Here is a 13,285-nt window from a genome sequence, read left to right as displayed (position 1 = left end):
GAGATGTCCAACAGAAAGAATGGATATATGTTTCAAGTGGCCTATGTTCACCAGTTATTTGGAAAATTCGACCGTCTTTTGTGAGTTTGTCACCAACAACGTACAACATTATCCAAAATCGTGATAACGCTGTCGTCTTACTTTGTAGTTTCCATCCGTGTGTTACTCATCGTGCCATTAGGTAATATTTTGCGCGTGGAACAAAAGGCTGTTTATCATCCAATCAGAGCTAGTGTAATATATACTGCAGATTGTGAGACGGTTTCTGAGAGTGTGGGATCGATTTTTGCCACACCGTCGATCCCACACTCCCAGCGGCCAGGAATGTGGGAAAGAAAGAGAAACAAAAAAGTATTGAATCAGTCGCTATCACTGGTTGGTCAATAATTGAAATCAAAACCTAAACTATGAAGCACTGAACCAGTCAATATCAATGCTACAGCATTATGTGAATCAAACGGCAAAAAACAAAAACAAACAAACAAACAAACAAACAAAAAACAAAACAAAACAAAAATAAAAATTATCCAATCAGTCTCTATCACTCCTACAAATCGGTAGGAAAACTCAATTTGCAAACTACCTATGTAATTTGCGTTGTCGACAGTAGGTTTTCTACACACTTATACCACTCAGGTCATGTGACCTATTGTTCTTGCCATCCATTTATCCCTGAAAACACGACTGGCACCTATTGTTCTTATGCAAAATAAGTAATCAGTCATACTTTTATTCATATGTAAATAAGTAATCACCACACTTTAATGAAAGAAAATCATTATCATATCAATAAAAGTGTAGTGATTACTTATTTAAATATGAAAAAAAGTATGACTGATTACTAATTTGCAAGAGAACAATAGGTCAAGTCGAGATGTCTAAAGCATTCACACACATTCAATAACAAAATGAAGACAATTTGTTCAACTGATATGTTATAGCATCACATTTTATAATTCAATTTTAACTTTCTTTGGACCATGCTCATGTAAGAATAAGCAACATGATTTGTTGATAAAGACGGTCCATCTTTAGATTCGGCGTCTTCTTGGGTGGACCAATCTTGTCTGCTTTGTTACATTGTTTTGTCGTAACTTGAGAAACTGGTTTACTTACAGATTCCTCTGATTTATCACTAGATGGAGGTGGTAGTAATATATTCGACACATGCTTTTGTTGTGCAGTAGACATACATTTGAGGCGCGTAAACCGTCTTTTGATCTGTGACCTGTTTGTTCTTTGATAAGCTGCTCATCAAATCCCTGATGGTACAGAGATGTTGCCGCATTCACCTGAAATTATCAAATACAAGACATATGTGACAAATATCATGGAAATAAGTACAGCCTTTTTGTAAAGTTAGTGGAATAGTTGAAAGAAATTCTGTGATACTGCCGCACATACAACAAATTGTTTTGGTCAATGAATTTAATTTATAACTTTACAGAATTCGTTTTGTGTATAAATATTTTAGTAAAAGAATAAATTACCTTGCCAGAATATCGACTGTGCTGGCAGCCTGGCCAAGCCATCTTGCACATTTGCTTTGTGTAAAGACGTATATTTTCTGGCAGGAGAACTTGATTACCCCTTGGCAAGGGTCATCGATAGTACAATCCCGTCCGGTGTTATCATCGCCAAGTAAATCTTTTATATAAGTTGAAGCACACATCGTGGATTTTATGCGCTCCGTAGTAGCGGCTGCTCTTACAGGGCAGTTTGTCCGTGTAAAATCCACTTTGGTTGTTTTTACATGGCCGTCCATGGAACTCTAGGAAGTCTCTTGGGTCATCAGATCAGACAAGTTGAAAAGGTCCATCTTGACCAGTCGAAACACGAAAATGGTATTGAAAGCCTGATGCATCCACGAGGCAATCACACGCATCTACATACTAGATACTAGAGGGCGCTGCCAAACCATGTGGTTGTTCATGTAATTCGCTCTCTAACGCATGCACGGAAAAACCGGTTGGTAACTACGGAATATCCACTATATTGCACCTTTGACAGCAAGATACGTCATAGAATTACGGAACCTGATGGCTGAAGAAAAAGAGCAAGGAAAGAGCTGCGAAACCCAGACTTCATTTACGAAGACAGTGGGGACTCGAAAATGGTTTCTAAGATGGGCAGATCGTCCATGTAGCCGACACGAACACGAAGTGTCTGTTACCGGCTACCAAAAACTATGAAAAATAGTAACGAATGAGCTACAAAATCACTATCAGTTTTAAGTTGCAGGTAGAATAAGTCTGTGCCTTTGTAAAAATACTATAAAATAGTAGAAAGTGAAGAACCAGCTGAAAGTTAGTTGAGGAGACCTTGACCGCATATCATTTGCATCTCATTGTCGGCTACATGGACTGTGTGCCCTAAGATGGCTGCCGCAGAACAAAGGAAACAAAAGACAAAGGCAAAGAAAGGCAAAACGAACTTCAAGTTCTATGCGGTAGCAATTGGCCGGTCAACGGGATATTCAACAACTGGGAAGAATGCCACAAGAGTGTAGTAAAATACTCAAAAGCATTGTATAAAGGCTTCGATAACCTAGAAGAAGCTGAACAGTTCTTGACCAATTCCCATGTGACCTGCCCCCAGACAACATGTGCAGCCGTCGATACCAGTGAAATAGATTGTGAGTATAAAACACCACGAAATAAAGACCTTGACTCTGACTCAGCCTCAGAAGACGAAACTGAAGTCAAATTCATAGAACAAATTGAGTCGTGTCGAGACGTTGCCTCAAATATTTTGAGCCAAGGTTCGAACGAGAAGGAGCAATTTGGCCGTACATTACAGGCAACTTTGGATACAACTCCTTCAAAACAGATTTCGAGCGTACAAGGTGTAGTGGCCGATCACTTCGGTAGAATACAGAAACTGACAAACCAATTTGACACAGTATCAAACTACTGGAAACAAAATTCGCTGAATTTACTGACGCAGCTAATAGTGATAAAAGATTGACCTTCGAGGAATTGGCATTCCTCCGGAAAACTGTGGAAAACATCAAGCTGACAAGGATAACATCATAAAAGAAGTGAACCAGATGAAAGAATCAATTACATCTCTGTTTGAACTTGTTGAGATTAGTCACTAGCCACACAAACTGCAAGCGAAATCCAAATGAAAGATAACCTCTCAAAGTTAGAGGCTTCAATGTCTGCAAAAATGTCCAAGATGGAACAAAATCTACGTGATGACTTTCACCAGAAGTTACTAACCACAGAATCTAGCTTTGTGACATCTCTTCAGGACTCAAAAATACCTGTGAACAAACCTTTGCAACAATTCAAAATCAGGTGAAAATACTGCAGGACAATATGAATGCAACACCAGGCTACGTTAACCAAGCTCCCACAGGATTTTGAAACGCCAAAGAAAACCGTAAGAGCTCTACCTCAATGCAGAAAATTATTGATGCAGACGTACTCCCTTTGTCAACTAAATTTCCAGTTGATTTTGCCAATGTAGACAAAAGTTCATTATCAACAATGATGCCCATTTGATTCATCAAGAACCCATCCTTCTCGATAAGGAATCAGAACATGAATCAACGCATCATTTTCCTACTAATACTAATGATACTGGTGTTAGGAGCAAAAACTTTCGAATACACAACTGAAGCACGTAAAATCTTTATGGGAGACTCAATAACTCGTGGAGTGAATATCAAGAGGATGTTCCCTCGTACGTAGCAAGTCATCGCCAAGTGTCAACGTTAAAGGAAGCCTGCAGACAAATGAAGGAAGTTAGCTCAGATACTACACACTGTGTTGTTTTCCATCTTGGAACAAACGACCTAGTAAATGGAACAACTCCAGGAACTTGTGCCGTTTATGTAAAAGAGTTGATAGAGATCACAAGAACCAATATGCCCAACGCTCGTATTGTTTTCTCTGAGGTGTTGACCCGATATAAGGATGATACTACCAGCAGAAGTACACAGGAATTCAATCGTCTCCTGGAGTACCAAGTGAGACAGCAAGGATCTGATGTAGTGTTGGTTAAACACCAAGAGTTATCCTATGCTCGAGGATTCTACGATGAAGATGGAGTGCATATCAACCAACGAGGAACAGCAAAGCTTGTTCAAGACATCAAAAATGCCCTGCGACAAAGTCACAGCCAAGGTCAACAATCGGGTGAAAAGAACCAGAACCACTATACACACAATTTCCAAAATGCAAGAATGTCTCATCAGCGTGGATTTAAGAGTCAATATCGTGGTAGACCACACCAAAGTGCCAATAACACTAGAAATTACAGATTCAGCGACTATAAAAATAAAACCGTATACCATCATGATGGGGTTCAGCAACAATCATACCCATCTACTGATTACAACGCACCAGAGATGTTCTCTAAATTCTTGAAATTTTGTTCACTATTCAGTAATCTGTAAACTGGTCCGTAGATATTGCCATTGTGGATCTTGCTCGTTTCTCTCTCTGATCGCAGTAAGTACACAACTAAAGAAAGACAGCAGTATGTGAAAGAAAGAAAGAAAAAAAAAAAAAAAAAAACAAAAAAAAAAAAAAAAACTATATCGAAAAACATCTACTTATTGTCACAGTCCGAAAAGTCACTGTTTAAGAATCTTGGATTTTATTCTCTTTTTACCAACTGTGTTTTCTGTATGCTCGCTTGGTTACTCAGTAATTCCTTTTCTGATGGACAACCGAAACTCACATGTACCTGCCCTAAAGGTGGGAAGTTGGAACATTAATGGTCTGGCAAAAAAAATTGTGTGATCCAGTTTTTATTAATTTTGTGAAGACTTTTGATTTTATTTGTATTCAAGAGACTTGGCTTAACTGTAATAGTATCATTAATCTTCCCACTGCTTTAGCTGATTTTGAAATCACCCGTTTAGATAGAGCTATTAATAATCATAGGAGTTCTCGTGGGGGGGGGGGGTCGCTGTCTTGTACCAGTCCATTTTTAAAAAAATTAAAATTCCTGGTTACTCATCCCATTTTCTATGGTTGAAACTAGACAAAAGTCTGGTATCAAACACTAATGACCTGTTTATAGGATGTATTTATATACCCCCAGAAAACTCAAAAATTTACAGTAAACAAATCAAAATATCTTCGATATTTTAGAAAAAGACATAATTACATTTTCAGCTGAGGGAAACATTTTACTTTTAGGGGACTTTAATGCCAGAATAGGGAATTTGAATGACACAATTTGTGATGATGGAGTCAGTATCTGCCTCTCCCAGCAAATTATTCGATAGATAATTTCATAAAAAGATCAAATATGGACATTAACTCAAGTCACAGTGTAAACAAATTCGGAAGACAATTAACACAAATGTGTATTGATTGTAATTTGGTGATAGCAAATGGTAGAACAGTGGGTGACTCAGTTGGACAATATACTTTCCACTCCCCAAACGGTAGCAGTGCCATAGACTTTGTAATAAGTTCAAAGAACATTTATAAATCCATTCAGTATTTCAGAGTTCACGGCCTGACAGAACTTTCAGATCACTGTCCCATATCCATTTCTATGAACATAGTTAAAAACGTAAACTACATACATCATATACAGATAAACAATAATTTGGAGCCCCTTCCGAATAAGTATATATGGAATGACTCTGCAAAACTAAACTATAAACAAATGTTAACACAAATAAAGGATTCTGAAATAAACTCATTTATTGCTCGAGATTATGGAAACCCAGATAAAGCAATTGCAGATTTCCAGACATTACTAATTAATATTGCTGACCAAACAGCAACTAAAATAATTCCAAAGAAAAGAACTAAAAGAAGTAATTTAAAACAAAAGAGATGGTTTAATCAAAGTTGTTTTTCTTTAAGAAAGGAAGTGAATAAATTAGCAAAATTAATAGTCAGATTCCCTAACTGTTCTCATATTAGAATATCATATTTTACCTTAAGAAAACAATATAAAAACTAATTAAAAACAAAAGAAGGAATTTAAAGCTAGACAGCTGCATGAAATTGAACAATTGAAAGGTGACACCTCCCAGTTTTGGAAAAAAATAAAAGAACTTGATAACGACTCAGTTTCACAATCTACAGAAGAATTAATATCTGCCAATGATGGGTTGAACATTTTCATGGGCTACTAAACCAGAATAAAGATGATACTACTAATAATGGTGACTTTAAACTTGAAGAATTTGAAAGAATATATTCCCAAACTGGTTCATTGAACTCTGAACTAAATGGTCCAATTCAAGCCAGTGAAATTAAAAAGCGGTGATGCTTCTGAAAAATCGTAATCCTCATCTGAGGATCTGATCTGTAACGAAATGTTGAAATGTGGAGATAGCATTATTGTACCTGCTTTAGAAAAACTTTTCAACTTAGTCTTTAATAGTGGTAAATTCCCAACTTCATGGAACACCGGCTTAATTGTACCAATTCATAAATCAGGTTCAAAATCTAATCCTGCTAACTATAGAGGAATTGCAATTTCAAGTTGTCTTGGAAAATTATTCAATAGCATTTTGAATCAAAGATTAATTTCATATTTAGAAAGAAATAAAATATTGAACGACGAACAATTCGGGTTTAGAAGAGGTAGCCGTACAACCGACAACCTATTTATACTAAAATCCATTATCAATAATTATCTGTACAGTAAAACTGACTCTAAATCTGTAAACAAAAAACATCAACCTAAAATTTATGCTTGTTTTATTGACCTAAAAAAAGCGTTTGATAAAGTTTGGCACGATGGCCTATTCGGTAAATTGTTAAAAAGTGGAGTCAATGGTAAAATGTATAAAATCATAAAGAATATGTATATGAATGTTAACTATAAAATAAAAACTAAGACCGGACTTACACAATGTTTCAACTCTACTGTAGGGGTTAAACAGGGGTGCAATTTAAGCCCAACCCTATTTAATATATTTATAAATGATTTGCCCACCATTTTTAATAACCAATCATGTAATCCCCCTTATATGAACAATGTGCCAGTGAAATGTCTCCTTTATGCAGATGATATTGTTGTTTTATCTACTTCCAAGACTGGCCTTCAAAATAGCCTCGATAGTTTTTACGAATATTCAAAAAAATGGCAATTAACTGCCAACACTGAGAAAACTAAAGTTATGATTTTTAATAAAAGCAATAGATTACTTGATAAAAATACCTTCTATATTGGAGGAAAAGAAATTGAAACTACTAATAGATTTAATTATCTTGGATTAGTATTATGCCCTAATGGCAAATTTAAAGAAGCCATGAAAAACCTCAAATTAAAGGGACAAAAGGCAATGTTTTCTCTGAAAGGAAAATTAGCATCTAATTCAAATCTTAGTATACCATTGATGCTGTCTTTATTTGATAAATTAATAAAACCCATTTTGACGTATGGCTGTGAGGTTTGGGGAGATGAATGCAATACCAACTCGCCCATTGAGGATGTACATCTGAGCTTCTGCCGCTATATTTTAGGTGTTCCTAGATCAACTCCCAAATTGGGTATATACGGAGAACTGGGCCGCTACCCACTGGACACATGTGTAAAAAATCAATTACCTAAATATTATAACCATTTAGTAGAATCACACAACAATTTGTTAAGTAAATCATGTTTATTTAATTCAAGTGTAAAAAGTAAATGGTATCAAACAACTGAGTCACTAGTCAAACTGTCTGGTACGGACATTCTAGATTCTCCTTCCACTAAACTATCAGCATCTATATTGAACAAGATACATTGTAACCTAAAAGACTCATTTATAACACAGTGGAAAAGTGACCTTAATAATGATAACAGATCAAATACTAAATCAAAAAATAAATTAAGGACATACAGATTATACAAACAAAAGTTCGGCCTGGAAGAATACTTAATAAAATTACAAAACTATGAATTAAGAAATATAATGAGCAAATTTAGACTTGGTTCACACAATTTAAAAATAGAGACAGGCAGACATTCTAAAATACCTGTGGAAAAAAGAATTTGTCCCACTTGTATAGATCAGTTAGATGATGAAAAACACTTTATTATGTACTGTAAATCACACCAAAAAGACAGAGAGTGTCTATTCTATCATATCTCATCTAATATTCTGAGTTTCTCCTCATTAGATGATGATACAAAATTCATAGAAATTATGAGCAACAATATATGCACAATCAAACTTGCACAGTACATAAAAATTGGTCTTTTGACAAGACAGAAACCCCCCTAACTTGATTTTTCTCTTTTTTTTTTTTCTTTTTCAAGTAACATTTCCTTTTTTTTTGTTGTATGTTTTGATCTGTAACCTTTTTTAATCCCTCAGGGAATTATTACGTGTTAATAAGAATGGAACAATACAGATTGAATTCCTTCTCGCTAGCCAATAGCAAACAAGATAGAGTAAGGCGAGCCATTTTATTTAACCAATCAGACTAAAATAGCTTCTTCTACACAGGTGCACTATACCACTCTGTAGCCCTTATTCAAATGCAGATTTGCAGTTGACCAGAGCCCTTGTCCTACTTGTTTGGGATAGGTCATTCTCCCAAACTCGCATGCCAGGTGCATAATGACCTCTGTGAACCTTTCGACGTACAATGGGTCACTCCATTCCTTGTGTGTATTCAATCAAAAGTAAGACGATTTATTGACAGTAATTTTCAAATTTTAAAGAAGATTGGCCTGTTTATCGTGGTATAAGTCGTTAATCACACCTCGTAGGTGAGCTGTTACAGTTGTAATCACCACACTTATGGTCAGGAACTTGTAAACATCACTCGGCCTTCGGCCTCGTGATGTTTACAAGTTCCTGACCATAAGTGTGGTGATTACAACTGTAACAGCACACCTACTCGTGCAATTTTCTACACATACATGCAAGGTGACAGAATGTATTGACAAGGTGAATAACGGGCGAACTGTGATTTCCATGGGGCGTGTTGAAAAACTGTCAGGGTCTCTATTAAACACAAATTCTCAAAGGGGAAGGTCGTTCTATTGATCAACGAGAAGGGGAGGGTCGGCTTTTGTGTATACACCAGCAATCAAGAGGTTCAGTTTTTTCCATGCACTCAATGATTTGAAAAGCACTAGCCATTTTCCCCTGTTAATTCCGTCCACATCCCTGGAGAGGGGTTTGTGGATTGGTCAATCAGAACATCCAGAATACGATTTATATAGACTAGAGAATAGCACGGTGGTAGGGGTACGTGAGAGAGGGGACTAAATATTTGTGAGTTGAGCGAAGTGGCTCATGGTTATTATGTAAATAGCGTGATACAGAATTCGGTGGTGGGTCTCAGTGTCGGAAGTTTGGTTTCCGCTTTGACACGGTACTTGTTCCAATAAGTACTCTGCTTAAAAGAAAAAAGAACACGATCAGTGCACACTGTATACAGTGAGACTTTGTGAAAGTGCCTGTTCAAATTGCAAATTTGAACACAAAAAGTGACGTGTCGGTGTTGAATTTACAGGGCCTGTTACAGGATCTGATTTCGGGGCTGTATATTTTCAGAAAAATGGGTCAATTTTTGATGACAGAAATGAATATAGGCATAAATGTGTGCACATTAAAGAATTATTGATCCTGTTACAGGTCTGTATTCACATTACTGTGTACAGTCCTGTAAATACAGTGATGGGACAGGCAGAAACTTCAGGCCCTGTCACATCACTTTGGCTACAGTACTGTATACAGCCATGTCATCACAGCATCGGCCACAGACCTGTACATCAGCCGCTGTCACGAGAAGGGTCCGCTGACCTCCCTCCGAGCTCAGACATTATCTCCGTCCTGTGGCGGAGCAGGTCAAAAATTTGCATAGTTCATTGCGCATGCAAGGTAGATATTAGCAATATGACGATCTATGTAAGACGCAGTCTTGGCAATATGACAAGCCAATTAAAACTGTGTGGGGACTCTTGTACTAACACAAATAAATGTTATTCACTGTCCAATCTGCCCGGCCTACGATTTCCGGCCAAACAGGCTACAAAAAGTCAGAAGCCATCTCGTCGCCAGTCATTGGCAACACCCGATAGAGGACGCTACGGACTGAGATAGATTGAAATTTCGTGGACATAGTTTTCTCGATAGTGCTGTTTGCTTCAAGCTGGGACATTTTAAAAGTTTCGTCATATGCACAGCGTGTTGGATATTGCATTTTGTTGGAAACTCAGCGGGTTTTTTTTTCTTAAATGTTGACTATAGATGGAGACTCGATTATATTGGACGATACTACCGACTAAGCTAAGACGTGGACGGAATTTAATCTTACTGCAGTTTGCTCCGAGCTGATACATTATGATAATTAAGACACATAGCGTGTCGGATATTCCGGCAAAGTAATGACATTTTTCGTAAGCATGGACTTTAGATATTATTAATATTATTAATCTTTATTTGAACTCGATAACTCCATTGATGAAACACCTCTTTTCATTGAGGTCGAATAGACAAAAGAAAATCATATTACAGCACCAACTTGAAAACACGAAAAACACAGTAGTACAAATATCAAAAAAACTACGAAGAAGCATCAGACAAGTAAATAGAATACAGAAAGTTGTTACAAGATTTCTTAAAGCTATGATTGATTTGGGGAGATTGTTATATTCATCCACACCCGCAACAGACAAAGTGTTTTGATAAAGAAGTGTACGTGCTTTGGGAACTTTAGGGAGCCTTCAGTAATTACAAGGGGAGGGGGTGGGCCGGGGGAATTGGGGGGAGGGTCACTTTTTAGAAAACAGTTCAAGGGGGAGGGTCACTTTTTATAAACCTAGCTTTGGGGGAGGGTCACTTTTGACAGAAGCTGATATTATGGCCAAAACTTTGATTGTCGGTGTGATATTTCCTGAATAGGAAATCACCAACAAAATACGCACACACTTATAGACCGCCATGCATAGTGAATTGACATTTTGGTGAGATTCCAAAATCAAATTTCTTGCACAACCATAGACTTGTAACCACTGTAGTCTAATCAAGAACAATAATCTAAATAATCAAGCATTCATAAATGCACAGATTTATCTAATTTTGTACTGAAAAAAAATTATTCATAGTTTCATCATAGACCCCAATGCATAGTGTATTGAATGACATTTTGGTGAAATTCCAAAATCAAATTTCTTACACAACCATAGACTTGTAACAACTCTAGTCTAATCAAGAAAATTAATATCAATAATCAAGAGTACACAAATGCAAAGATTTACCTATTTTTGTATTGGAAAAAACTATTTATAATTTCATCATAAACACCATGGATAGTGAACCAACTTTTTAGATGAAATTCAGAAATCAATTTCTTGTACACAAATGTTCATTTTACTTCCCTATTCAAGCAAAGTACATTTAAATACATTATCAAACATATATAAAATACAGATATAGCATGTTTTGTGGGGGTAAATTGTCAATAATTTGCCTGATAGACTCCATGTATTATGATTTTCATATTTTTGGATGAAGCACTAAATCAGCTACATCTTGCCTTCTTATAGTTGCACAAAATATGGTGACCCTCCCTAAACTGTATGAAATACCATATCTCTTCAACAATTCTTGCATGATAAATTGCGACTGTCCCTCCAAAAACTACAGCCCTCCCCTCTGTAATTTGTCCCTAACATAACCATTGAACCAATTGTTATGTAAATTAGCAGATACTGTTTTAGTTATTCCCGGGGAGAATACCGCAGTGGTGGGGGGGGGGAGGGTCAAGTTTTAGAATGTCGGATAAGGGGGAGGGTCACATTTTAGACAGGAGGATGGGGGAGGGTCACAATTTACGGTACAGGTGTTCTCGAAATTCCCCCGCCCCACCCCCACCCCCCTGTAATTACTGAAGGCTCCCTTAAGGAGGTTCTGATTGGGAGAACGAAGTGATCTGGAAGGGATATAATTATTGAACATACTGGCTACACAATTAGGGGTTAGATTGTGAGTTGCTCTGTAAATTTGGGCCAAGATATAGTCCTGAGATTATTGTGGATGCAACCAAACGTGAGTGATTGGTCATTTTTTTGGCGTGGACGGAGTTTTAACGTTAGTGCAGTATGCTCTGAGCTGAGACATTATAACCGTTTCGTCATATACACAGCGTATAGGATCATGCACATTGCTGCCAATGATTGACTTTTCGTACCCATGGCCTTAAGATAGAGTTATGAGCTTATAGGAGGATACAACGAACTGAGATAGGTTTTAAATTTCGAAGCCTAGATGTAGTTTTCATTTGCATTTTGCTCCGAGTTGAGACATTTTAAAAGTCTCGTCATATAGGCCTACACAGCGTATTGGATATTGCAATTTGTTAGAAACTTAGCATTTTTTCTTTAAAATATTGACTATAGATAGAGTGTCGAGCAAAATGGAGGATGCTACGAATTGAGATAGATTTGATTTTCTTGTCATGGAAATATTTTTAACGTTAGTGCAGTTTGCTCCGAGCTGAGACATTTTAAAAGTTTCGTCATATTCACAGCGTATTGGATATTTGGGTGGGAACTCGGCGTGTTTTCGTAAATGTTGATTATAGACGGCCACTCGAGCATATTGAGGATGAGACGGACTGAGATTGATTGGTAATTTCTTGACATGGACGGAGTTTTACATTAGTGCAGTTTGCTCCGAGCTGAGACATTTTGATAATTTATGTATTACACATAGCATGTCGGATATTGTGGCAAAGTGATTAAATTTTTCGTAAGCATGGACTTTAGATATAGTCCTGAGATTATTGTGGATGCAACCGAACGTGCATTGAGTGATTTGTCAATTTTTTTGGCCTGGACGGAGTTTTAACAGTTTTAACGTTAGTGCAGTATGCTCCGAGCTGAGACATTATAACCGTTTCGTCATATATACAGCGTATTGGATCTTGCACATTTCTGCAATAATAGTTGACTTTTCGTATCAATGGCCTTTAGAGAGAGTTGTGAGCTTATTGGAGGATATAACAGACTGAGATAGATTTTAAATTTCGAAGCCTGGACGTAGTTTTATCTGCAGTTTGCTCCGACTCGGAGCTGAGACATTTTAACTCGTCCTAGGCCTATGCAGTGTATTGGATTTTGCAGTTTGTTGGAAACTTAGCATTTTTCTTAAATGTTGACTATAGATAGGGTGCCGAGCATATTGGATGGTGCTACTTACTGACTCGGAGATAGATTAGTAATTTCTTAACATGGATGGAGTTTTAACGTTTGTGCAGTTTGTTCCGAGATGAGACATTTTGACCGTTTCGTAATATGCATAGCGTATTGCATGTTGCAGATTACTGCAAATAATTGACTTTTCGTATCCGTGGAC

General features: G+C 37.0%; 1 protein-coding gene across 1 annotated transcript in view; it reads right to left on the bottom strand.

The window, feature by feature from the left end:
• Window positions 1-13,285, bottom strand: part of LOC139143758 (puromycin-sensitive aminopeptidase-like) — a 539,468-nt gene that overhangs the window by 215,431 nt on the left and 310,752 nt on the right. The gene's annotated exons all lie outside the window — the stretch shown is intronic.

The sequence above is a fragment of the Ptychodera flava genome, chromosome 11 (genome assembly GCF_041260155.1).
Source record: "Ptychodera flava strain L36383 chromosome 11, AS_Pfla_20210202, whole genome shotgun sequence".
NCBI lineage: Eukaryota > Metazoa > Hemichordata > Enteropneusta > Ptychoderidae > Ptychodera > Ptychodera flava.
Note: the sequence above shows the minus strand (reverse complement) of the source record. Positions and strands in the feature narration are given on the sequence as shown.